Genomic DNA, 27,074 nt, shown 5'->3' with positions numbered 1-27,074 from the left:
TGTTTATAGTTTCCTTTGCTTTGCAAAAGCTTTTAAGTTTCATTAGGTCCCATTTATTTATTTTTATTTTTATTTCCATTACTCTAGGAGGTGGGTCAAAAAAGATCTTGCTATGATTTATGTCAAAGAGTGTTTTTCCTGCATTTTCCTCTAAGAGTTTTATAGTGTCTGGTCTCACATTTAGGTTTTTAATCCATTTTGAGTTTATTTTTGTGTATGGTGTTAGTTAGTGTTCTTAATTTCATTCTTTTACACATAGCTGTCCAGTTTTCCCAGCACCACTTATTGAAGGGGCTGTCTTTTCTCCATTGCATATTCTCTTGGCCATCTGTATGTCCTCTTTGGAGAAATATCTATTTAGGTCTTCTGCCCATTTATTGATTGGGTTGTTCTTTTTAATATTGAGCTGCATGAGCTGTTTACATATTTTAAAGATTAATCCTTTGTCCGTTGATTCATTTGCAAATATTTTCTCCCATTCTGAGGGTTGTCTTTTCATCTTGTTTATAGTTTCTTTTACACATAGCTGTCCAGTTTTCCCAGCACCACTTATTGAAGGGGCTGTCTTTTCTCCATTGCATATTCTTGCCTCCTTTGTCATAGATTAGGTGATCATAGGTGCGTGGGTTTACCTCTGGGCTTTCTATCCTGTACCATTGATCTTTATTTCTGTTTTTGTGCCAGTATCATACTGTCTCGATTACTGTAGCTTTGTAGTATAGTCTGAAGTTGGGGAGCCTGATTCCTCTAGCTCCATTTTTCTTTCTCAAGATTGCTTTGGCTATTTGGGGTCTTTTGTATTTCCATACAAATTATAAAATTTTTTGTTCTAAGTCTGTGAAAAATGCCATTTGCAATTTGATAGGGATTGCACTGAATCTGTAGATTGCTTTGGGTAGTATAGTCATTTTCACAATATTGATTCTTCCAATCCAAGAACATGGTATATCTCTCCATCTGTTTGTGTCATCTTTGATTTCTTTCATCAGTGTCATATAGTTTTCTGAGTACAGGTCTTTTACCTCCTTAGGTAAGCTTATTCCTAGGTATTTTATTCTTTTTGTTGCAATGGTGAATGGGATTGTTTCCTTACTTTCTCTTTCTGATCTTTCGTTGTTAGTGTATAGGAATGCAAGAGATTTCTGTGCATTAATTTTGTATCCTGCAACTTTACCAAATTCATTGATTTAGCTGGGGTATTTATGACTGTGAGCTGCATAAAAGCAGGGAGTATGTTTGTTTTGTTCATCACTGGGTTCTGTGTGCCTAGCACAGTGGCTGACAATGGCTGCTCCATCACTGTAATATTTGTTGAATGAATGAACACAAACGCAGTTCCAGCCCAAGTTACCTTCTCTAGAGAGAAGATAATTCTCAGTCCCAAGTTTGTCTTCAAGAACTCTAGGGTCACAAAGGTTTTTGGGTCTTAATTGAAGTGTTAGCACCAATAGAAGTTCACTCTGAGCTGCACCCAGCCTCTGTAGTCATTGTCATCATCAGCATCAACATCATGAACAGCAGCAGGAAGGTATGAAGTGCCTTATTCTTATGAGGCTGCACAGGGAAATAAGCAGTTCTTGCCTTGTTTGATAATGGCTACCAGTTGGTCTTACCCCTATAATCTTCTCACTCTTGCCCTGTGCAAATTACACACTTCTACACCTTGAATTCATGGGTGATGCAAAGAGCACTGGACTCCTGAAGTAGCAGATTTGGGCACTAGAGTTGGCTCCTCAACTTCCTGGTTCTGTAACCTTGTATGCGTTCCTTGTCCCCTTTGACCTTCAGTTTCTGCATCTGTCAAAAAGGAAAACAAACCATGTGGATTTGCTACTTACCAGCTGAGTGACATTGGTCAAACTATTTCATTTTAGGTCTAAGCCTCAGTGTCCTCAACTGTAAAATGGGTCACTAACAGTATGTACCTCTCGGGGTTAATGTAAGGATTACATGAGCTAATGTATGCAAAATGCTTGGCATAGTAAGTGCTCCATGTATAGTGATACTTGTTTTCATCACACAGGAATTGTAAAACTCGTATGGAATGGTTCATTCTGCAGAAAAAGTCTATATATAAGGGACAGCTATTGAAACTTTAATTATTTTGTCTGTGTATCCAATTACCTACTAGCATTCATACTTAGCTGTTTTACAGAAATACCAGAGGTAAATGGTTCCAAATGGAAGTCATGACCTTAGCTCATTCCTAGCACTCTCCCCACCCCCCCCACCCTTCCTGCCCCCAACTCATCTCCTCTTCCTGTGTTTCCTGTTTCAGCGAATGGTGTCAACATCTTTGCAGTTGTCCAAACCAACAGTTGGGAAGAAGTCAATTTCTATCTCACCTAAAACCAACCAATTACCAAGTCCTCTCAATTCCCCCAGTTAGGGGGACCCTCTCCTAAGGCTGGACATGCATCTCCCTTGGCACTGTGCTCCCTGGTGTCATGCCAGAGCCTGTGCCTGGGCTTGGGCAGCTGTCTTTCAGTGGTCCTGCTACCCCATTCTTGCTCTCTGCCCTCATACGTTTGTGTCTTCTCATTTCTTGCCTCTCACCTTTACACAAGCTGCTCCTCTTCCCCTCGCCTGGACAACCCTTCAGAATTTAGCTTAGATAATTCCTACAAAAAGCCCTCCTTGACTGTCTTTCTGCATTCTGAGTGAGGAGTTCCTTCTAGGGGCATCTTAAAATATACTGTCCTGGGCATACCTCTGTCATGGTATTTATCATCAGACCATACTAAAATTTTTAGACACTTTAAACCTGGAATGGATTAAGGTATCTTTGTTTCAGTATGCAGTCTAAAAAACAATACCAAACTACATATGTCATAGTAATCATAGTTAACATTTACTGGGCACTTGTTATGCACCTGGCCCTGGTGCTTTATGTATTATTAAAATTCACATAATTTTCACAGCTAACAATCACATAATATGCTCGGTCCTATCCCCATTTTACAAATAAGAAAATCGAGGCCCAGAAATTTTTTTTTTTTTTTTTTTGCCGCTGTACGCGGCCCTCTCACTGTTGTGGCCTCTCCCATTGCGGAGCACAGGCTCCGGACGCGCAGGCCCAGCGGCCATGGCTCACGGGCCCAGCAGCTCCGCGGCATGTGGGATCCTCCCGGACCGGGGCACGAATCTGTATCCCCTGCATCGTCAGGCGGACACTCAACCACTGCGCCACCAGGGAAGCCCGAGGCCCAGAATATTTAAGTAACTTGTCCAAGGTCACAGGCCATGGCTCACGGGCCCAGGAGCTCCGCGGCATGTGGGATCCTCCCGGACCGGGGCACGAATCTGTATCCCCTGCATCGTCAGGCGGACACTCAACCACTGCGCCACCAGGGAAGCCCGAGGCCCAGAATATTTAAGTAACTTGTCCAAGGTCACAGATCTAGTATATGGCAGAGCTGGGCTTCAGATACAGGCAGAATTATTTCAGAATCTATGTTCTCAACCATGCACTGTAAAGAAATTTAATAAAGTTCTGATCTTTCTCTATTTTGCATTTTTTGGAGAAAAATCCACTATGAAATTTGTTCAAAAATATTTCTCTCTCTCTCCTGTTGTTGCCACTGCTATGCTGAGCCCCTGTGCACGTGCTTAGCTAGCTGCCTACTGGTCCGCCTGTGTGCTCACCTCACAGTATGGAATTGCCTTTGACATGTTTGTCTTCCCTCCAGACTCCAGTCCCTGAGGGCAGGTCCTGTGTCTGTGTCTGGGTGCCCAGTGGGGAGAGGCTCACCCAAGATGCAGAGCCAGTGAGGGTCACTACAGCCTAACTAGACCTCCAGCTCATGCTGGTTTCCTCTTTGTTCCTTCCCCATCCAGGTTCAGCTTACCTTACCTAGTGATAGGGCCGGCTGAGGTAAGGATGCCTTAAGTGTCTCTAGAACCTTCCATTCCCTATCCTCTGCTCCTGCAACCAATTTCCTAGTAGTTTCCTGCCTTTCCCCATAGTTCTCACGTGCCCTTAAAAACTGTGTCTCTTGAGCAGGAACTGTGAGCAGTAAATACATTGTAATACGCTAAATATAAATAGTAAAGAAATAAAGTTTCTCCCTCGCTCTCCTTGTTCTCAGTATCCCTCATTCTAAAACACTATAAGATTAAAAATACACAGAGGGAGCTGCCTCTACTGGGTGGAGGTCTAGCTTAAGTTTCAGCAGTATTATTCTGGAAGGCTCCTGTCCTCTGCAGCCACCCCCAACCCCAATGCTCAAATAGATGGGCCCATGAGTTTTCATTTCTCTGGGGGACCGCTCTCCTCCATGGGGCTAGCTAGTTTTCTATGTACTGTTGAGTTAAATTAGTGTGTGCTTATTTACTCAGCATTATGAGGAGAAAGCTTGCATTTGCCTTGTCAGTGTTTTGTTTGTTTGTTTCTCTTTGGGTGCTAGATTCCCTTTCTCTTTGCCCCTCAAATAGATTCCATCCCACAAAGGAAGCAAGGATGCCTTTCTCCAGAACTTTCACTTTTCTGACTCTTCACAGTTTTATCCAACTTGAGCTAACCTATTGGAAATGTGGCTTTAAATATGCATTGCATTTTATTCTTTCCACAAATAACGATTGAGCCTACTATGTGCCAACAGGGTGCCAGCCTTGTTGTGGGAGAGAGTTCAGTGTGACAGGGGAGCAGGTGTTTGGGGTACCACTGAGGAAGGATGCAGAGAAATGACTGTATTCATAGCCACGGGGATTCGTTCTGGGTGCAAACAGCCTCCTGGGTCTGACAGTTGTAGCTTTCTTAGTGAGGGTTCTGAGTTCTGTATGCATACATTGGTTAAGTTTCCTCTGGTCTTGATTACTTTAGGTGTAATATCATGGGAGTCAGAGACAAAATTACTGTTAACTTTTCCATCACCCTCAGATTCTTTGACAATTAAACTGGGGAGTTTAGACCTCTCACCTTCACAGCTGATTGCAAGTAGAACCCAGATATGTTTAGGATTCGAAGAGAGTATTAGATTTTTGGATTCGGAGGCTTATAGACTCTGATTCCATTTGGGCAACTAGTTTTGTACAACGTAATAAATGAAAAAAAAAATCATTTTTAGTATAAGTATATCCCAAATATTGCCTTGGATATGCTTATACTAAACAATTATTTTCTGTTTACATGAAATTCTAATTTAACTGGGTATTTTGTATTTTTAAAATTTTTGTGTAAATCTGGCAAACCTAGAATGTAGGCCCTTGCAGAATGGGCTTTGAAAAGATTCACGTTGTATGTGCCTGGGTGGGTTTGTGTTTTAGGTGTGTGTTTGGGGGAGAGAAGGGAGGGTCTAGAGGAAAACGTCTTGGGGAATTGGACAAGTGCACGTCATAGGAAAAGTCTGATGGGAAAATTAATGGTGAGTATCTACCCATAAAATAATTCTGATTATCTCAGGGAGAGGTCAACCTGGGCTTGGTGATCTCCTAAGGAGGAAGGTCTCTAGTTGTTCTTGGCACCAGGGCTTTAGGGAAAGACATGGTGAAAGGAATTCTAGTGTGTGCCAGGAAAGCTGAGTTCCTTTATTATGGCCAGTCAATGTGACCTTGGGCAGCTCACTTAAGTCTGGTTTGTCTTACTTTCTGCATCTGTCAAATGGGGCTTAATGATAATTATTTTATTTACTTCATGGGTACAAGCAATGCTCAAGCTCTTAGAAACAGTATAAATTACTATACCACTAAAGGAAACAGACCCTTTGTCTTGGCAAAATACACTGGAGCTGTACCACATAGCTTTGGGAATCTGGACAGTGGAATCCATGCTTTGGGCACTCTTGGCAGGAAGAAGCAAACTCATCTCTCAACCAGTCCCCTACCCTCCTTTCAGCAAGGAAGCCCTTTGGATAAGTTCAGATGATTTTGTCTTTCTCTAAATGCTGTTCTGAGGTGACTCCTGTTCTTGGTACCTCAGTGGGATGCAAAAATGTGACTGAAGTGAACGTGGGATATATATGTACAAATTGGTTCAGCTTAGCTGGGAAGGAATATCTGGGTAAAAACTGAGAGGAGAAAATGACTGTACATGGATTTCTCCACAATGACTTCAGTATCTCTCCTCAGGTGAATAAACAGAATGTGTCACATGCATAATAAGACAGATAATTCACATAGCACTTGAAAGTTTACAGTGTGCCTTTTCACACACATTATCTCATCCATGTATATATTATCTCCTTTTGGGCAAAAACAGGCCTTTTGCTTCTCTGTACACATCCGGGGAGGAGCACAGGCTGCGGGAGGGGCGGCCGAGCGGCCAGACCCAGCTCACACCCGCCCTCCTGCCTGCGGGTGTCCTTGACCATTTGGGCAACACCATCTCCTTCGCTCCTCACTCTGCTCCATGAAAAATGCTCATTTAGCATTTTTATCACTGGAGCTTATGATGAACTTGGTTCTTTCTTATACTGTTGTTCAAAGGACTGTTGTATTGTTAAGCTCCATGAGGGGAGGGAATTTTGTGTTTTTTGTTCATTGCTTTGTTCTCAGTCTCGAGAATATTGCATGTAACAGGTGCTCAAGAAATACTGAATAAATAAGTGAATTGTTCTTCATAGCTTAGTCATATCTCAACTAGATTCTAATAGCTGTGAGGGCAGGGACTCTATCTTCATTTCTCTGGTCCCCTCAGTGTACCTGGCGTGTTGCTGAAGAACTTGAATATTAGTGGTGTTATTTGTATGTAAATGACCCACATGTGCACATGGAAATGTGTCTTGGATCAGTAGATGTGGCCACTTTAGGACCTTCACAGGCTGAAGGCACCCTTATTTTTGGAAGCCTCACCCAACATTAGATTATCTTTAAAATGCATGTACCTTCCACTGTATATTGTGTGTGTGTGTCTGTGTGTATGTACACACACATAATTTTGCTGTAAAATGTAAAATAACATTTGTAATTTGCCCTGTTAATTATTACTTCAATTACCATGTTGATTTCACAGTTTCAGTTTTGTTATCTGGAGCCAAAATAGTTTTTTCATCTCAAACATTTTCTTGGCCCTTTACAAGCTCACAGCCCCTAGGCACTGCGGATGTATCTAATGGCTTTGCCTATGGGTACTTCCAGGACAAGAGTGGCTGACCTAAAAGGAGTAAGAGGATGCATTAATATCGCGTTCAGCCTCCCAGCGAAAGAAACTGTTCTCCATCCCCTTTTATCCTGTTCCTGGGCCTTCTCTCCTGCCCTGCCCCATCTGCCAGACTCCAGGCGTGTGCTGAGAGAGGATGAGCTCTGCGTTTTATGGTATCCGTAGTTGTCCCCCAAGTGTAAGCGTCTAATTAGGCTTGACACTACCGAGGCGTTTCCCTGACATTTATGTCACTGTCTCTCAATCTTTAGCAGCATTCGGTCTTGTGGGAAGCACAACAAACAATGTCAGAAACAACATAAAATTCCCCATTAGAGGGGGCCCTCGGAAACCAAGCCGCTGTTTATTAGGCACACTCAAAGGGAAGGCCGAAGGGTGGGGCTGGTGTGTGGATTCTGGGCTTGGAGGAAGAAATAAAATGGCTCATTTAAATTCTTAAGAACTGCATAGGAGGCAGAAGACACAATGAGTATCTTAGAGAAGAAAGGCCATCAGTTGAACAAACTAATCACATGGTAATCAAAGGGGAGTGATTCGCTGCCTACTGAGAAGTACTTTAGAAGAAGTTCCAGCCAGGGAGAGTAAAGACCTTATCGAATGACAGCTTTCATAAATTATAGAGTTTTAAAAATTGCACAGAGGAATGTGTAATAACGTGCGAAATGGATTTAAAAACGAAAAGTGCCCAAAGCATCTGAGAAAGACCAGGGAACAGGAAAGCCTGAGGAGGGAGGGGCTGCGAGAGCCTTGGCAGGAAGCCCCGCCTCCCGCACAAGCCCCGCCCCCCCCACCCGGGTCTCCTGGCGTGGTTCTAGGGGTACCCCGTGTGATGTGATTGCTGTCCGGGTTTGGATGCCTGGAGCCTCACTCTACAAAGGCCATAACGAGGGGGTCGGTGCCAGTTCTCCCTCCCTGCTGCTCACCGCACCCCCAGTTTTACAGACTGGGGATTCTAAGCTTCAGCCAAGCCCTGGGAAGGCTGGGAGAAGCTGCATGACTAGGTCTGGCTTCTGCGCTGAGGCCGGGCTCTCAGCCCAGGAGTCATGGTGTGCTCCAGCCTTTGCAAACCAGTAGACCCTCCTCCTGCCTGTGCACCGCAGCTGCCTTGAGGCCTCTTCTTTCTCGGGTAAGTGTCAGCCAGTTCCATATGCACTGTTAGCTGATAACCAAGGTGATAACTGGTAATGCCTTCATTTGTGACTCTATCCAGGAGTTTTTGTCCTTGAAAAGGTGATTTGAGAAGTTGGGAAAGTCATGATAAGTTAGAAGTGTTAGGACCGGGTGCTCTTTCTAGCTGTGTGATCTGGGGACAGTTACTTAACCTTTCTGGGTCACGTTTAAAATGGAGATATGACTCGTACCTTCTGAGTTGCGATGAGAGGCTCAAATGAGGTCCTGGATGTAAAGTGCTCAGAACATAGCCCGGCGCAGAGTAAGCTTTCAATAGTGTCAGTCATTGTGCTTATATGGTCTCCCTGAGAATGGCGGCCGAGGCAGAGACAGGCATGGGCAGGTTTACCTCTCTTCTGACCTCCTAGAGGAGCTGCAGTGGAGAAGGAGTGTTGGCCCATGTGAGTTACTAATATGCCTCTGAGGAAATGGAAAGCTCCTCCTCTCACCACCAGATTCACCCTAGTGAGTGAGTGAAAGTCGACTGCAAGACTTAAAAGTTTATGATGCCCAGGCTCTATTGCTGGTTCACCCCTTCTACCATTTTCAACAAGGTTCTTAGGTGATCCTAATATTAAGCCAGGGCTTAGAACCACTCCTCTAGGTGAGGCAGAGGGAAAGGGAGTGCTTGGGCTGGATATTTGTATGAAGGAGCCCTGTGTTAGGGTAATTATGCTAGCTACTGTAATGCATGATCCCTAATTCTCAGTGGCAGACCACAGTAAAGCTTTAATTTTAGCTCATGTCACAGCCCTGTGTAGATTGGTTGCGGGGAGGTGGTCTGTCCATGTTGTCATTCAGGGATCCAAGCTCCTTCCATGTAAAGGCTTAGTCATCTTCATTGTGCAGCTTCAAAGCATCCCTGGAGGGACTTCCCTGGTGGCGCAGGGGTTAAGAGTCCCCCTGCCAATGCAGGGCACACGGGTTCGAGCCCTGGTCCGGGAAGATCCCACATGCTGCGGAGCAGCTAAGCCCGTGCGCCACAACTACTGAACCTGCGCTCTAGAGCCCGTGAACCACAACTACTGAGCCCGCGTGCCACAACTACTGAAGCCCGCGCACCTAGAACCCGTGCTCTGCAACAGGAGAAGCCACCGCTATGAGAAACCCACGTACCGCAAGGAAGAGTAGCCCCCGCTCGCCGCAACTAGAGAAAGCCCGCACACAGCAACGAAGACCCAACGTAGCCGAAAAGAAATATAAATAAATAAATAAATAAATTTATTTTTTAAAAAAAGCATCCCTGGAGTCATCCAGCTGGCAGACCAGGGAGGAGAGAGAGTGGGGAAGGTGTGCCTACCCCTAACTGCCTCCAACCAGAAAGGACACATCACTTATGCTCATATCCCTTTGCAAGAATTGGTTATACATCCCCATGAATGTGCAAGGTGACTGGGACCTGTAGTTTAGCTCTGAGCCCAGAAGAGAAAACAGGCTTGATGAGAACCTAGCTGTCTCTGAAATAGACTCTAAAATGGTACAGGATAGGTCAAAAAGTGGGCCCGCGGTTCTTAACCTGAGATCCTTGAATTTCTGGAGGGTTCATGCATCTCTTGAAATTGGATGCAAAATGTTGTGTGTATGAGCTTTTTCACTTTTATCCTATTCTCAAAGGCTGAGAGCACTGAAGTCCTGTCCCTTCTTGGACTAGAGTAGTATTACAGTACCTACTTTCTGTGTCTGATATTCTCTGAAAAAATGATGGTGCTGGGTCAGGATTTCTTGTCTCTTTCCTTTTCTTCCTCCCCTCTAGTGGGGAGAGAATGATGGATAAGAGGCAGAGGTTTGTTGGCACCATATCCTGTGGCAGTGCTGCTATTGAGAGGCTGTCAGCATTAGGGAGAGGAGGGTTTGTTTGGCTGTGAGGAATCTGAGAGACTGCAATGGGCAGGGTAAGGACCCAAGCCTTGCCCTTCCAGAGTGGCAGGGCATCCAGACCTTGCCAGTTTTCAGTTTATGGGGGCTCTGAGAAGAGGGAGATCAGAAGGAAGGGACTCCCAGACGCTCATCTGAGACAGCCTCTTTAAGGAATGAAAGGCGACTAGATGAGAAAATCGACATTTTGCACCATTGTCTCAGTGCTGCATCTGCTTGTGATGGGTTCAGAGTGCCATTGTTTTCTTCCTGGTAATGGGCTCTACCTGAAAGCCCTTCCAGACGTTGAGGGCATGGCTGAGGGGTTACAAACGGTTCCGTGGCTTAAAAAGAAAAGTTGGGAAACCACTAGTGTAGCCTAACAATGGAGCTTTGTGCTCTAGCCTGACCCTGCCTACCAGAGGGCCTTTTGTTTCCAACAATTGCTGGCACTGGACTTCAGGAGGCCATCGGCCCTGTTTCTCTCTTAAAGTCAGAAATACTTGCAGCTGGCATCTTGTTTTCTCCCATCTCCTTAATTCCAGGGACCGGCCCCCCTCTGAGGCCACGGCTGAACAGGAGTGGTCTGCTCTCTCCCACACATTTGTAAGGCAGGGCAGGAGACAATGCTCCGGCCGGCCGGGAACGCTGGCTGTCTGGATGAGTGTGACGCCAGCTGTCAGCCTGGGATGAGGTCAGACAGAGGCCACCGTGGTCCCAGGTGGGCAGGGGTCACCCAGGTGACTAGACTGCACCGGAGGCCCAAAGAGTGTGCAGGAGCATGAACTGTTAGTCTCCTCTGTGGGAGAGGAGGTGCAAGCGCTGATGGGAATAAACTGCAAACTCTGGCCAGGGGGCCAGCGTTCCAGGTGCCTCCATCCCTTCAGGAAGTTTGGACTGTCCATTGAGCTTCTGTGTCTGCAACCTGAACACAGGGGCATCTAGGCTGTACTGGCGGGGCAGCCTGTTCCCTTTAAGAGTTTTATCATCTGTGGGAGTGCTTTAGGCAGGGGGAGGTATGTTGGATCAAGCCCTCTTTCTGGCTTTGGAGGCAGTGAAATATGATTAAGGATGAACATTCTGGAGCCAGACAGCCTATGTTGAAATTCTCAACTTAGTAGCTCTGTGACTTTGGGTAAGTGACTTGTTTTGTCCATCTGCAAAATAGGCCTAGGGAATTCCCTGGTGGTCCAGTGGTTAGGACTCTGCTCTTCCACTGCAGAGGGCCCAGGTTTGATCCCTGATTGGGGAGCTAAAATCCCAGAAGCCTCACAGTGCAGCCAAAAAAAAAAAAAAGGCCTAATAAAAATATGTACTTATTTCATAGGGTTGGTGTTAGTTTGAATGAGTTGGTGTTTATAACACACTTAGAGCAGTGCCTTGTAAAAAGTAAGCAGTCAATAAATGTCAGTTTTTATTAATAGCAAAAAGTACACAGCCCATGAGCAGATCTCTAGGGGAAAGGCACCTTCCCACTTGTGACAACGCAAGGGCTCTGTGAGTGGTGTTTATGTCCATCCATCATCATCCCTGAGAAGCCTTCTCTTATCACTCAAACCCACAGGGGTTGTCCTTTGTTTTAACTCCCTGGTATTTGTGTTCTGGTACCTTCTTATCTACATAATTTCTTCAGATTGGGGTTCCTGCCTGATTGATTGATTGATTGATTGATTGATTGATTGATTTATCCATCCATCCATCCATCCAACCAATTCTCCCAGCTAGTAATAGAGTGAATTCTTAGTAAATATTCTTTTTGGTAGGATTATACACTTAAAAAATAAACTTGCACTCTTTGTATAAATATCCTTCAAGAAAGGAAAAATCTCTAATCTAGGATAAGGTCCTGACAGTTTTGTGCATTTTATGAACTCCAGTTTAAAAAAAAAACAAAACACTCTACCAGACCAAAAATATATTGGAAAACTATGGTAATAAAACAGTATGGTACTAGTTCAGGAAAAAGATAAAGCAATGGAACAAAATAGAAAGTCCAGCTATACAGCCAGAAATGTATGAGACTTTATTAAATTATAAAGGTGGCATTGCAAAGCAATAGGTAATTGATATATTATTATTCAATAAATGGTGTTGAGACTGCTAGCAAGTCATTTGGAAAAATAAATAAGCCTGGATTCCTAAATGTAAAAAGAAAAAGTAAACCATAAAAGTATAATCACAAAAAAAAGAATGAAATTTTTAATGATATTCAAGTAGAGCAGACATTTCTCAGTAAGACATGAAACCATGGGAGCTATAAAAAAAACTGACTAGTTTGTAATGAAAAATCTGAAACTTCCACATGGTGAAGTATCATAAAAATAGGAAATAAAACATGGCTAATTGATTCTACATAGCCAAAATACCATAAACAAAAAAATGACTAATTGGGAAAAATCTTTCTATATTTCCTTAATATGCAAAGAGCTCTTCCAAATCAATAAAAAAATATACCAATAGGAAGATAGGCAAAACTCATGAATAGATATTTCAAAGAAAAAGGCATATTAGTGGCCAATAAATATATGAGAGATTATTTTGTAGTTTAAAAAAAGTCTCATAGGTAGTTTCAAGTATTATAATTGCTAGAGTCTCATAATGCCTAATGTTTCCAGGGTGTTAGGTAACATACTCTCAAACAGTGTTCGTGGACATGTAAATCGGCATTATTTTTTAAAAAGGCAGTTTGATAATATCTATTAAATTTCAAAATGTACATTCCTGTTGACATAGACATGCCATTTCTAGTAATTTATCATATATACACTTGTGTGTGTATATATACATATGTCTCCATGCATATGTAAGTGAACATTTACTGTGAAGTGTTGCTTATAATAGCAAAAATTGGAAACAACCTAAATTGTCATCAGTAGGAGAATGGTTAAATAAATCGTGGTACTTTGATAGAAAGAGATTCTGTTCAGCTGCTAAAAAGAATGAAATATGTCTCTCTCTATATTTTTATAGAAACTTGTCCAAAATATGTTAAGAGAAAGAAAAAAGTAGTAAAATAGTATATATGGCCTTGTGTCATTCGTATAAAAATGTTTGTATATAATATATTCTTGCATGTGTGTAATAGTTTTGGAGGGATATACATCCAAGGAACGGTTAACAGTGTTTACCTGGGGGAATAGGACTGGAGGGGTGCTGGTGAGGGAAGAGGGGTGCTTTAACTATATGCCCTCTGCAGTCTTCTAGTTTTGTTTATAACAAACTTGTACTACCTTTAAAATAAAAAAAATTTTTTTTAATTAAAAAATCCTTATTGAGGTCAACACAACTCTAGCAATATCAATAGTGATGGATTTCAGAAAATATGTCCAGTTGCAGAGGTTGTTGATTCCGCATATCCAGAGGGCACTGTTCACAGAAATAATCTGCACAACCATATATACATGCTGTGCATATGTGCTTTAAAATAGTCTTTGAGATCCACCACTTCATTTTCTTTGTCTGATCAACAGGTGTAAAGTCCTTGATCTCTGTAATACTCTCTGTTAGGACAAGCCTAAACCAAATAAAAAGCAAACATTAGGGTCAATCTGAAAAACCAAATGGCAAATGAACATAGCATCACTCCTGAACCAACTCCACAGAATCTGTGGATACAAGATGAAGTTTGAAACACAGTAGGTACCTATTGCAATGGGTGGGAGTGGAGATGGAGGAAGAAGAATGAAGGGAGAATGGAAAGATTAAATGAGGGGGACTTGCATGGACTAACAGTGATGTGTGCCATGAACTGGGGCATAAGAGTAACTTAGCTCTGGGCACCTGTCACTTTATTCATTACCCATCCTAGACTCCAGCTCTACCTAGCATACCATTTGAAGAAGGATAGGATTGGCATGGAAGATCCCTCACCAGTCCCCACCACCCTTCCTTTTCTTCTGCATGCCCTTGCTAAAGGCTGCCCAACAGCTGGGTAGAGAACAATGTAATCAGGCCTCCCATTTGTGGCCTCTTTCTCCTTTTATTTCCATTTTAGGTGGCTTCCCCTCTGCCTGGCCTTGCCCTGTCCTGGTACTGGTGTCACATTTTCAGATGTGAAGGAGTGGTGCAGAGCTCCCTCCTTGCATTCCCTATGCCCCTTCACACTGTCTTTGGTCTGCTACTCAGGAGGCCACCTTGGGCACACTTGACCTTCAGGGCTCATCTCTGAGTCCAGAGACACCCTTTCCTTATGGAAGGTCCTCTTTCTTGTTAGAATGCCGTTGTTGTCAAGCTTACCTCACATTAGTTGTGGCCAGCATCTTGACTTGATTAACAGAGATGCATGTGACCCTTTAATAGCAGAATTGACTGAAATGAACTTTTAGTAAATTTAGTCCTTTCGATCCTGGCAACTCTAATCTCACCTAGGCTTTAGCATCCTTAAAAATAACTTGCCTGTGGTAGTGAAACTTGTAGCTGGTTAAGGCCACTTAATTGTGCCCATGATTCAGATGCAGAATGCCTCTTGTCATTGGGCAGAGAAATCAGGATGTTGACTGCCTCTGGCCCTGCCAGGGCAATGGGTATATTCTCCAAGTTCACCAGCTATGACGCTATGGTGCATTTGCCCATCATGATTTTTCTTTGTAAGTCTTCAAAGATGAGGAAAGGAGTCAGGAACCTGAATATGCAAATCCTGGGATTTTGAGCCAGATCTATAATGGGGAAATATTAACATATTTTCCTCTGGATTAATGCCCTGCTGGTGGTATCTCTCTATAACTATCCAACGATAAAGTCCAACTGGAATAGTAGTGATTTAAAAAAAAATCCCAATCGAGCCTCCAAACATCCTGTCCTCACCAGAAACCTGACAGCATCATTCTGGGGTGGTTTTTGTACAGCCCTGTTGTGAAGCAGAGGCCTGGAACAGTACACTTTTATAGCTTCCCTGTCCAAACTCTGGTTCCAGGATGTGATATTTTTTCCCCTCTTGGTTTTGTACACTTGATTTATTTTTTTCATCTTGTATTTTCCCTTTCTGAAGCTTTAATTGATGTACCAACATGGCAGTAGGTGATAGTCTTCTGAAAAGGATTCTTTTGCTGTGGAAGTGGTGATACGGGGTAGAAGAAAAACGGAAAGATGTGGAGGTTGGGGCAAATGGACATTTGGGGGCAAAGGGTACCATTTGGCAGAGCCTGTCTGCAGGAACCACTGAAGTAGAGGCTTCTCTGGCTCTAGAAGCTTCCACAGGATGTCCTAAGCCTGGGGTCTCCCCCTTTATCTACTATTGTGAGGGAACCTGGGGCTGGGGACCAAGACCAGGAGCACCCACCTTGATCATTCAGTGTCTTCTTGCTTTTATCAGGGATTTACTAGATCGATCCTACAATAATCGAGGTCTCGAGAGTTTATGTGGTTTGAGACAACCTTCCTTTTTATAAATGGTGGCATCTGGGATTCATGAGAAATGATGTTACCCAGGTTGATATTCACGTTGGTAGTGAGGGGAGAAAGGCACCTGGTGCTAGAATCAGTATGGAATCTGGAGCCAATTATTTTGGCTAATTATCTGGCATTTTGGTAGTGGACAAGGCATTTGGCTCTCTCTGATTGAGATGAGGGCAGTAATTTCTGGTAGGTTCTGATAATACTGCTAGGAAGAGAAGGTGTGGTAATGATTCTGTAGGAGAAACTGCGGGATAGAAATAAGAGTGAACTCCCATTTGAAATGTGCCTAGATACTGTTCAGAGGAAATGAATGTTTTAAAGCTGGCAATTGGAGCACAAAATGTTATACATTGGCTTAGTGTCATGGTGTTAAAAATAAGCATAGAAATATATCTTGCCTATACAAATGTTTTCTCAAATGCAAAGATGTTGGAAGGAGAGTGGACAAAATCGGTATTTATTTTTCCTACTGGTAAAAAATTTAAAAATGCTGGTAAAAAATTTAAAAAGTAACTAAATAAATCAGGTTTGCAGTTAAGGACTTATTTCCAAGGCTATCTGAAGATAACGTTTTTTAAGGGAGGTGGGACTAGGATAGAGGGTCATGGTATCCATCCACAAGAAGAACAGTAAATCCAAGTGCAGTTTCCTCTTAATTGCACCCCGTGTCTTTGGCCTTGAAGGGCAGAGACTCAAAATTGGTCCAGTGTGATGCTTCATCAGTCATAAAGATTTAATTACAATCCTTATTTGACTAGGATTGTAATAGGAGGCCTGGTTAGTATTTGCTGGGATTCTCTCTCGTCGCCCCTCATTTTCTCCCCTTCCTGCCCACCTTCCTCTAGCCCCCCGCACCCCATTAAAAGAATGACCAGTTTTGAATTACGGTAATAGCTGCACTCTTGGTTTAGGACTAACCTCCCTGAAATTTTCAGGACCACTAATTTGTGGTTATTCCAGTGCTAGAATGAACTTGGCTCTCTGGCCTTTAGACTGGCAGCGCAGTAAAAGTTGAAAGCGAAGACTGCCTCAGAGCCAACAGAAGAGAAAAGATGGAAACCTAAAGGTTATCCTGAAATGCACTTTACTGTTATCTATGAGAACAAATGAGTTAAAAAAATTTCAAATACCAGAATACCCTACAGGGAGGAGATATAACTATTAAAGGGCTGTTATAGCTGCAATAAATGTAGGAACAATAAAAATAAATTGATGAAGTAAATGTCAGCGCTGTTCCCCTGAGCTGCCCCCACACCTTTGTCCAAAAGTAGAACATCTCCAATTACAGAGGGTGGAAACAGCCTTCAATGACAATATGACAAGGACAGAACACAGAACGCTGGCACAGAGAACACAATTATGCACAGCCTTGAAAAATTGTATCATAGCACAATGCATGGGAGAAATCAATTAATGATGCAGGGCTTCCACTGCTGTCTAATAATCCTAGAAAGGAAAGGAGGGGGAAAAAACCCCCCGTACACCCAGTGCATCAAAAAGGTGACCCTTAAGTGGAAGTCTACTTAATACCAGAGGTCAGTCTTCAGAGTTTATAGCATCCGAAATACTTTTTTTTCTTCTCATTTTTTTTCCTCTTAAAAAAAATCTAACAGTCTTAAGGAGGCATTTAAGTAAAAGTCACTTCTTCTCTGGTTAAATAGGCTTGCAAAAGAGAGTTCTTTGGCAGAAAGGGCAGGGATGAGCAAAGCGCGTGGCTGTCATCGCGAGCCCACCAGCTGAAAGGGAAAAGGCAAAAGTTAGGCATAAACACGGTGGAAGGTAGAAGGTGATTTATCTTGTGCAATTTACAACAGGTGCTAAACATTACGAAAACCAGAGCTATTAAGCAATCAAATTAAGCTATAATTATAACCGAAGAAAACTGTACAGGAATTCTAATTAATTCAAATCTGAACATGTCCAAGAGGAATGCTCCAGCAACCCCACTTCTGAATAAAACAAAACAAAAATAACCCTTGGATAATGCCTTCAGATTGCACAGGAAATTAAGAAACACTTCTCGGCCGGAATATCCCAGGCATTCCTTATTAAATGGTGAGAGAAATTATCTGCAATGCCTGAGCACTTGGCTTTTCAGGTACGCACCATGTAAAGCGCGTAGTTGTTGGGGGGGGCCCTTAACTTGGCGGGATTTGAAGATGAAGTGGACCAAGGGATTCCACCTTCCGTGAAAGTACTTCAAAGAGTCTGAAGGGGTGGCTCATTCTTCTCTCCTTTGAAGGTTTCTCCCAGGGCATGTGAGGCTTTTAAAGACCTCTTCACAGTCCCCTTTTATTTTTTATTTTTTTTGTGTCTTTTGGACCAATTCCATTTTCTTTTCAGCCACTCCTCTTCCAGTCCTCAATCCCAGTCGCTGCATCTGACTTGAGCTTTCTGCTTTTCTTCCATCCCAGGGAGCCGTGGGGTGTCAGAAGACCAGGGCAGGGTTTTCTATTGGATGTACCCGAATCATGCAAGTCGTGTCCCATTAAGCCACAGAATTATGGGAAGAAGTGTATGTTTAGATATTTGAATAAGATTTCCAACCCAAAGACTGAACCATTTGATTAAGGTACCTATTTCCCTAATTCATGATTCTTTAATTTTAACAATTTAAGAATAGGAACAGCAAAAACAACAGCATTGACAGCTAACATTTATAGAAGCTTATTACGTACCAGATATTGTACTGAATTCTTTACTTGGATTATCTCAATTAATCCTCTCAACCACTGTATGAAATAGGCACTCTTACAATACCCATTTTATGGAAGAAGAGTCAGGGCCCACTGTTGGCTGTTAAATCAACTGTTAAACAAAGACCCCTTTCGTTTTATTCACATGATGCTCTTGCATTTCTAAATAATTTAATGTAAATACTCTTTGCTTTTCACTCTCTCAGGTTAAGGTGGTGGGGAGTGTGTGTGTAGGGAGAGTGATTTCCTCAGGATGAGTTCGCCTTCTGGACTGAGTGCAGCATGGCCCCTGTCGTTAGCACAGTTTTGCCTGCCATTTTGAGTATTCACCTCTGAACACATCCTTGACTTTTGCTCTGATTTTGCTTCCATTCATATTACAAAATGCCGCTTGAGGGCAAAGATGTGTGAAGAAGCACTGATTTTGTGCATATTGGAATTCATAGCTCTTTTAACCATTACTGGAGTTTGTGTTCTCATAGGAATCTCCATGCTGACATTTGACTGGGTTGATAATGGACATGTAGCTATTTTCCTTCTGTGGTATGTGGGTCCCTCAGAGCCTTCCTACAAGGCCTCAGGGCCTTGATTCATGGGGTAGGGTAGAATTGATAGCTTCCTAGTTTGGAAAAAGTAGTCCGTAAATGTTTGCTGGAAGCAATTCTAATAATAGCACTGTGGAGAAATTCTAATTCCCCTGGATAGATGAGGAAACCAAGAATTAGAGAGTTAGAAATTTGACCAAGGTCACATTGCCAGTTACGTGGTAGACCTAGGAAACGAGCTAGAGTGTAAATGCTCTTCCATGTGCCATGCCACCTGTGCATGTACATGGGCACCCACACCTACAGTGTCCCTTCTCTGCCCCTGCAGCACCCTGTAGGAGATGTGGAACTCCCCGCAGCCATCCTTTCTTTCCCTCTTGCTTTCCAGGGCATCTGCTAAACCTGGGACTGAGGGGAGTACAGAAACTGCCCAAGGCTTGCTGCAGGGAGGGTTATGCGAACAAAAATGGCTTTTGTGCAGGGTATCAGGGCGTGAGGACCTCGAGCCTGGAGCCTCCTAAAGGGTAGCTTAGGGATTCACCAACCTAGCAGAGGACTCGACACAGTAGCTCCTCAACAGAAAGTAGACGATGTTATTATTACAGCTGGGAGATATGAAGACACCTGCTCTCATAGGAATATGTACTAGCTGACCAAAAGCTACACTACACATACATTCAAAGAGATAAATAATAATCCTTAACATTCACTAAGTACTTATGTGCTGAGGCCATTGCATACATGTCATTCGATTCTCACGACAACCCATTGAGGTTGATACAATTACTGTCCCCAATACAAGGCTGAGGAAATTGGACCTCAGAGAAATTCAGTGACTTTTCCAAGATCTCACAGCTAGTAAAGGGCAGACTCCTAGGCGACAAGCTATGCCTATCACAAACCCGTAGTGCAAGAGGGGGTTTTGCCAAGAGCAGAGTGTGCAAAGCTCAGTGGGGAAGGGCTGTGGACCTGGGGTCGGGGTGGCTAGAAAGAGGGTCTTTTCAGCTGGAATCTCACAGTTAAGTGGGGTTTGGGAAGGCAGTGAATGGTGGAGGAGGAGCGAGATGTGTAGACCTCACAAAAGGTGTGAGCAGAGGGCAGCCCCAGCCTGGGGGCCTGGAGCAGGTAGGGCTCACTGGTCTCCTTTCACCTCCCTTCCCTTTCAGGGCTCTGCCAGGTACAGTTTGCACCTGGCAGACCCCCCCTCACCCCTAATGTGACCTTGGTCCTGAGGTACTCTCCTGAGCTTGCTGCTCCTGTAGGGGCAGCAGGTGCCCTTGGGATCCCCCAGGGAACTTCTAACTACGGGCTTCATGGCCCGAGGTGTAATCTTCTGTGTTTTGAGAGACGTGGGCTGCAGCCTGCAGTGACCTGTTGCGATGACAAGCTCTGCTTGTTGGTCTGGCCTACTGGGAATTTTCTCAGCCTCCCCTCTGCCCCATGCTGTCCTGTCCTCCCCCGTGAGGAGCTTCTGGAGTTGGGGCGGCCCTGGCATTCCTTATGTTTGCACACTCTGCTTCTGGCTTTTGAAATCCTTCCCAGTTTTAGAGTAATGAACACCTCTCTTGCCTGTGGGTTGAGGCTGATTTTGACCTCATGCAGTGAGACTTGCTTTTAAAATTTTTTTTTTATTTTTTAAAAAATTTATTTATTTTTGTCTGTGTTGGGTCTTCACTGCTGCACTTGGGCTTTCTCTAGTTGCAGCGAGGGGGGGCTACTCTTCGTTGTGGTGCATAGGTTTCTCATCGCGGTGACTTCTCTTGTTGCAGAGCACGGGCTCTAGGCGCGTGGGCTTTAGTAGTTGTGGCACATGGGCTCAGTAGTTGTGACGCACGGGCTTAGTTGCTCCGCGGCATGTGGGATCTTCCCGGACCAGGGCTCGAACCCGTGTCCCCTGCATTGGCAGGCGGATTCTTAACCACTGCACCACCAGGGAAGTCCCAAGACTTGCTTTTAAACTGGCCTAGCCGGTGATCCAAGGGCAGCTCCCAGGGTGTGGCTAGAGCCCTGGATGGGTAAACCAGTATGGCAGCCACCCAGGTGCCCTGTGTCCTGCTTGCTCTGTAAAGTTGGACCAGGAGTCCTATCTGGGATCAGAGCATGGTGGTGATGAGCTCTGGTTCTGGGACCTGTCTGGGTTTAAATCCCACGTCTCTCACCACCAACAGCATGACCCTGGACAAGTCACTTAGCACTCCACTCTGCAGTGTCTTCACTGCATCTCTCTCGGAGTAATGGAAAAATACATGGAAAATACTTAGGAGAGCAGCTGGCATATAATAGCTGCTCACTGAAAGCTAACTGTCTTTTTGTACTATTAGAGTTCCAGGAAGCTCATCTTACCTGCCCATTTCACTGATGAGAAGTCTGAGGCCCAGATAGGTTGTTTCCCTGCCTAATATCACCTACCTGGTATCAAAACCAGGGTGTTGCTCCAGCAGCGCGGGGCTCCCACACCAGGGCTTTTTCCACTTAGCCCAGGTTCTGGGATTGGGTCTGTTTCTTGAAGGAGGACACAAGATCCCATGCATCTTGTTAAAAATAGATTCCTGGGCCCCAACCTGGACCCATTGAGATGGAATTTCTGGAGGGGTGCATGAAAATCTATATTTTAGCTGAGAGCACACCCCTTCCATCCGTACCTTCCACCTCCCACTTGATTCCTATGTACTTTAAAGCTTGAGAGCTGCCGGCTTAGCTTTGAGTAATTTGGTAAAAATACTGCAAGGTCAACCCCAGCAAAGTCTCCACAGTCTTCAGTCAGCTCAAGTTTGTGTCCTGCCTCCTGTGTGCCCTTCACGCAGCCCCATCAGCCTGTCCTCAGGGAGCTTACAGATCTGTCGATCAGTATCGGGCGGGGAGGGGTGCTGGTGAGAAAAGGGGAAGGTCAGCAGGGGTTCAGGTGCTCAAGAGGAGGCAGAGATGATTGGTGACACTGATGTTCAGAGACGTCAAAGGCCAGTGAGTGGACAGTCAAGAGGGACTTCAAGTAGAGGAGCTTGGAGTAGGCAGAGGAGAGAAGCAAGTGCAGCTCCGGGAGTGCCACCCCTGGGGAGTGGAGCTGCAGAAAGCAGGTGTCACTGGGGGCAGCTGCAGGGTGTGCAGTGGGGATGGCCTGACTTACCAGCTACCAAGATACCTACCCCCTTCTTTTGATACTGCCAGGCTACTCTTTTATGATTAGCAGACACCCTCTCTCCAAAGCTACCGTTGATCTGATTTCATCTGTATACTTGATTTTTATTTGTTTGGGGGCTGTGGGAGAGCAGTTTGCCCCTTGATGCCTTTGTTCCTACAATCCCCTCGGGGACAGTAGAGGCCAGTGTGGACCTCCTGGTGTGGCCACAGGAGACGTGGGAGCAGCAGGCACACAGGGCAGGAGGGAAATGGTCTGGTGGGGAGGGGGTGCTATCTCTCTGGTGCTCCGCAGAGGCACCACCACCCTCAGCAGCTCCCTGGATACTCCCGTCTGCTTGGAAGGGATGGGGTGGGCTGACCTTCGTGGCAGGTGTGAAAGAAGAGAGTTCCCTGGTTCCTGTCACTGGAGGTGACGAAGATTTATCTGTGCTGCTTTACGTTCTTTCTGAAAGCTTGCAGGGTATAAATTAGAAATAAATAAAAATAGATTTATCAGCACTTTCCAAGTTTATACCAAATTTGGGGGTGGCAGTAGAAGTGCCTCCCTGAGCCCTTTAATTCAGAGGTCAAGGTGTGTGTGAGGATAAAGACCAAATAGCTGCTGCCATCCTCAGACACTGCCACTGAGCAGAGGCTCCCAGCCGGACATCTTGATGAGAGAGGGCACATGTGATAACTGCTAATATTCCCAAGTGCTGACTATAGACCATTGGCTGTGATAAGCTCTTTATATGGATTAACCCTTCAAGATGGGTACCAGTATCACCATTTTCCAGATGAGAAAACTGAGGCCCAGAAAGAATAGTCTGCACTGGTGAGTAGTAAATTGGAACTGGAACCTAGGCAGCCTGGCTGCAGAGATCACACTCAAACCCAGCCACAGAACACCTGCCTTATTTGCTCAGGGGGAGAAGGGACTCTGCATGTTTATTGCTAGTTGGTTAGAGAGAGAGCTGATGTGCTTGGGTCCACTGTATTTGGAGGCTGGCTGGAGTCAGCATTGTTTGTGGTGGGCGGATTGGCAGCTCCTGGAAGGCAGGGCTGGGGGCTGGTTGAGTTGCTCTGCCAAGACCCCAGCATCTCTGACTTTTGTGTGTGATGCCATTGGCTGCAGATGGTCAAGTGCAGCCATGTTGCCCTGCCCAGCATTGATGGAGAACCACCTTTTCATTACTAGCAAGCTCTCCCCTTCCCATCGTACTTTTGCCCACTAGGTTTAGCATCCATAAATGGTTCTTGCCTGTCCCAGTTACTACAGTGTATTTGCTTAATGGTGATTTTCTATTTCTTTTATTTCTTCCACATTTATTAATTGGAATTCCTCTGTAAGAAACAGATGGCCCCTCTCTCCTACCTATCTATCTATCTGCTATTTTGGCATGGACCTTGGCTATTTATTCTGTTGAACCCATGGGTTACCTTTAAGTTCCAGTGCCATGATTGCGAGTTCAGCCTTGCTCCATTTCTTGCCTGGATTACAGCAATAGCCTTCGAACTGGTCTCCTTGCCTCCAGCCTCCTCCCTTTCAAACCAGACTTTACATGTGCACCTGAAGTCATGTAATGCCAATCCGACCATGTCACAACCCTTCAGCTGCTTTCTTTTGCCCATAAGTTCCTTTGAATGGTACTATAATGACAACTAACACATTTGCTGAATATTTTCTAAATGCTTTACATGCATATTCTCATTGAATCCTCACAATACTTGGACGAATCGGGTTAATATCAGCCTCAGCAGCAGCAGCATCCCCCTAGTGCAGATGAAGAAACTGAGGCACAGAAGGATTAAGCAACCTCCCTAGGGTTGCTGAGCTGTTAAATGTTGAGTTCATAATCTCAGCCAGTAGACTTGCCACCTGCTAAATAGGCCCTTAATGATCTGACCTTGGCTACTTCTGCAACCGCATTTTCACCAGCCCTGGCATTCATTGCACTTTCCCTAAATAGTACTTGTAATGGAAGTAGGCTTTCTCACCCAGTGTTGCTGAGGATCCAGGTGACATTTTGGCTGCAGTGCTGGTAGGGACACTGGTAGCAGCAGCAGGAGTAGTTTCCTAAGAAATATAATTGTATAAACAGTGGCCAGCTGTCCTGTGACCGTACAGGAGTCTAATAGTTCAGTATAGTCAACTAAATTGCAAGCCCTTGTGAATTTCTCACTTACCTGCCCACCCCTGGACTGCCATCCCAGGCGTTTATTGCTTTTTCTCTTTTTTCTTTACCGCTCAGCATAAGGTAAACCTCCTCTGCAACATTCTTCCTGAGCATCCAGTCTGCCATGATGCCTTTCTCATCAGATTCCTTCATTGGGCCCAAAGCATGTTGATGCTACTTTAGGTCTTCAGGATGTTCTGTAAGAACTTTGGTCAAGGATCATTCATTTTAACTTGTTACATACCTCCACTGCCTGGAAAGTTGCCTTCTGTATAGTATGCGCTCAATTTGAGGATTCCCGGATTGATAACTAGATATAAGACACAACGAGTCATGACTCCAATGCAAGTTAATGCAGGCCCCATATTCATGATCTAAAACCCTTTGGGCCATGTGTATTTTGGAATACAGAATTTTTCTGATTTTAGCAAGATATTATGGTGTGTATCCAGTATAATTTATAATACCCTTTGTGGGGCCCGGGGAATTATTCCACAGTCAAAGATGTTAATATTTTTCTAATGAAATATATGAAAATTCTAGGAGAGGCAAATAAAATTTTTAAATAGCTTCATGACAAGTCTTACCATCACGTAAGTTCCAAATTTTTTTTTCATTTTCAGAGCTTTTTCTCTTTTGGAATTGCAGATAAAGAATTGTGCACTGGCATTAAGGTATGAGTAGGTGGCATAAAGAGGCACCAACACTGTGTCCTGGGAGTCGAGATGAAAGACTTCCAGGGATGAGAATGCCAAAGCCACTGACAGTTGTGGGCAGGGGAGTCCTTTGGCCCCTCGCCTAGTTGAGAATTAAGAGCCAATGACGATGAAGAGGCCAGTGAGGAGGAAATTACAGTTGTCCGGGAGAGAGGTCCCTGACTTGGGGTGCTGGTAACAGGATGGAGAAACAAAGTGGTGTGAAATGTTACAAAGAAATGAGCCACAGAACTTGAGTGGGGATGGTTCAATCAGATGTTCCCAGACTTTGTGCTCCACAGTTTGGAAGGATGTTGCTGTCTTAAACAGCATGAGAGTAGAGAGGAGATGGGCTGAGGAGAAGATGAATGCATTTGAGCACTTGGAATGCACTTTAACCTATCAGGTGGAAATAACTTTTAAGAATAAAAGAGAAAATAGTATGACACTACTTCTATAGTGATGTGTGCGTCACTGAAAATATTTAATTATTGTCATCAATCTTTCTATTGTTATTATGACTCTATTATTTTGCAAGTATCCTCCTCACTAGCATGCCTGCAGTCCCCTGCTGTCCAAGGCCAGGCCCATTCTCAGACCAGCATCCGCCCAGTCCAGTCTGATCTGCTCTCAAGTCTCCCAGGAAAGCATCACGTGCGTGCTCTGTTGGTTTGCATTGTCAACCTGGAAATGGTCACTTATTTATTGAAAAAAACAGGCTTTGTCTGTCACCCGGGGGTGCAGGTTTCCTGGCTGGGTTATGAACCCTGGGAAATAGAGGACCGAAGGAGTGTCGTGTCAGGCTTGGGTAGGTCATAAAGTTCATGGTGAGGCTTTTACAAGTAGAATTCTAGAGCTGGAAATAGTCACAAAAAATAAGCCTGCTCTCTTCTCCTTCTGCCAAGATTAAAACAGCCCTTGACCAGCAATCCCTGATCAAAATGACCGTCCTCAGAGCTACCTGGGGCCTCCTGCTGTAGGACTGGTTCACCCTTCTTCTTTTCTCTGCTTAGGCAGAGATGAAGGAAATGAGACATCCTTGGGTAGACCTCACCTGCAGGGCTGCCTGGTGCTGGGTGGGAGGGTGAGTGCAGCAGGCCAGGTGGGTGATTGTGTATGTTTCCGGAGGAGTGGGCAGGGATGCCCTTTCTCCCTGCTTTGTGCCTCTCTCACTGTTTGCTGGTGCTGCTGGGAGCTCTGTAGGAGAGAGCTCTCAGGGCTAGGATGCAGGGAGGAGAGAAGACTGAAGTCCTAGAGACTCTCAGGACTAGGATGCAGGGAGGAGAGAAGACTGAAGTCCTAGAGACTCTCAGGACTAGGATGCAGGGAGGAGAGAAGACTGAAGTCCTAGAGACTCTCAGGACTAGGATGCAGGGAGGAGAGAAGGGGAGATGGGTTGAGGGATTACATAGAAAGGGAAAATAAAGTTGGCCAATTTGATTCGACTCTGATCTCAGTTCCCAAGCATTGCTTTGGATAGAGCCAAACAGTCTCCAGGAAGTGAAAGTTTTACCTCTTGGGAGAAGTTCTAGCTCTCACAGATGATTTGCATGCTTGATGATAAGCCATCGTCAGTCCCCCAATACAAGCGGTTTCCCACTCTGTCCTCATCCTCAGCCTGTCCTTTGACCTGGCTGGGGAGTGGGAGGAAGGAGGACCTGGTCTTTGTCTTTCTCAGTGGTTCCCAAACAACTATCGTAAACACACTGTGGTTGACCCAGTACCACATCTGCAGTTAAGGGGAGAGGATGCCTGACATCCAAAAAGGCTCTTCTCTTGGAATTTAAGTGCTCCCTTAAATGGCTGTAAACTCGCCTCCAGAGATGGTGGAGGCTGGAGCCGTCTTTATCCTTCTTGGACTTTAGCATCTGCTGCCCTCCCGAGGGTGTTCAGTTTTTTAAGGAGGAGATGCCAACCTCAGTGAGGTTCCTTCCCTGAGGTAGGTCTGAGCAGCGGCTGTGATGGGGAGCAGTTTCAGCAGTGGCCTCAATGTGAGGGCATTTCCTCCCTGGGATGGATGCCAAGAGGTCTGAGGGTCACCATCTTAACTGAGACGCATGCTTTTCCTTCTAGACTTTCACCACCACCTGGCTGAAGCTACCACCTGACCTCGAAAACCTGGATACTCCTTTTTTAGGGGTCCGCGATATCTTTTATATGCCCGCAGCTCATGTTGCTTTCACCAGGGAGAAGTAGGAACACGGGAATCACAGTTCTGAGGTTTGCATTGGGAAGCAGCTGTGGACACGATTGGACTTCATAGTCAGTCACATTGAGTGCAAACTCTTGTGTCCCTCTCATCCCCTTTTCCAAGTTCCGGAACTGCTCAC

General features: G+C 44.7%; 1 pseudogene; it reads right to left on the bottom strand.

The window, feature by feature from the left end:
• LOC102979026 (40S ribosomal protein S15-like) overlaps positions 1-24,202 on the bottom strand; it is a 112,010-nt pseudogene extending 87,808 nt beyond the window's left edge.
• Positions 24,203-27,074: the final 2,872 nt, after the last annotated feature.

The sequence above is a fragment of the Physeter macrocephalus genome, chromosome 12 (genome assembly GCF_002837175.3).
Source record: "Physeter macrocephalus isolate SW-GA chromosome 12, ASM283717v5, whole genome shotgun sequence".
In the NCBI taxonomy this organism is placed as follows: domain Eukaryota; kingdom Metazoa; phylum Chordata; class Mammalia; order Artiodactyla; family Physeteridae; genus Physeter; species Physeter macrocephalus.
This window is presented reverse-complemented; position numbering and strand designations above follow the sequence as displayed.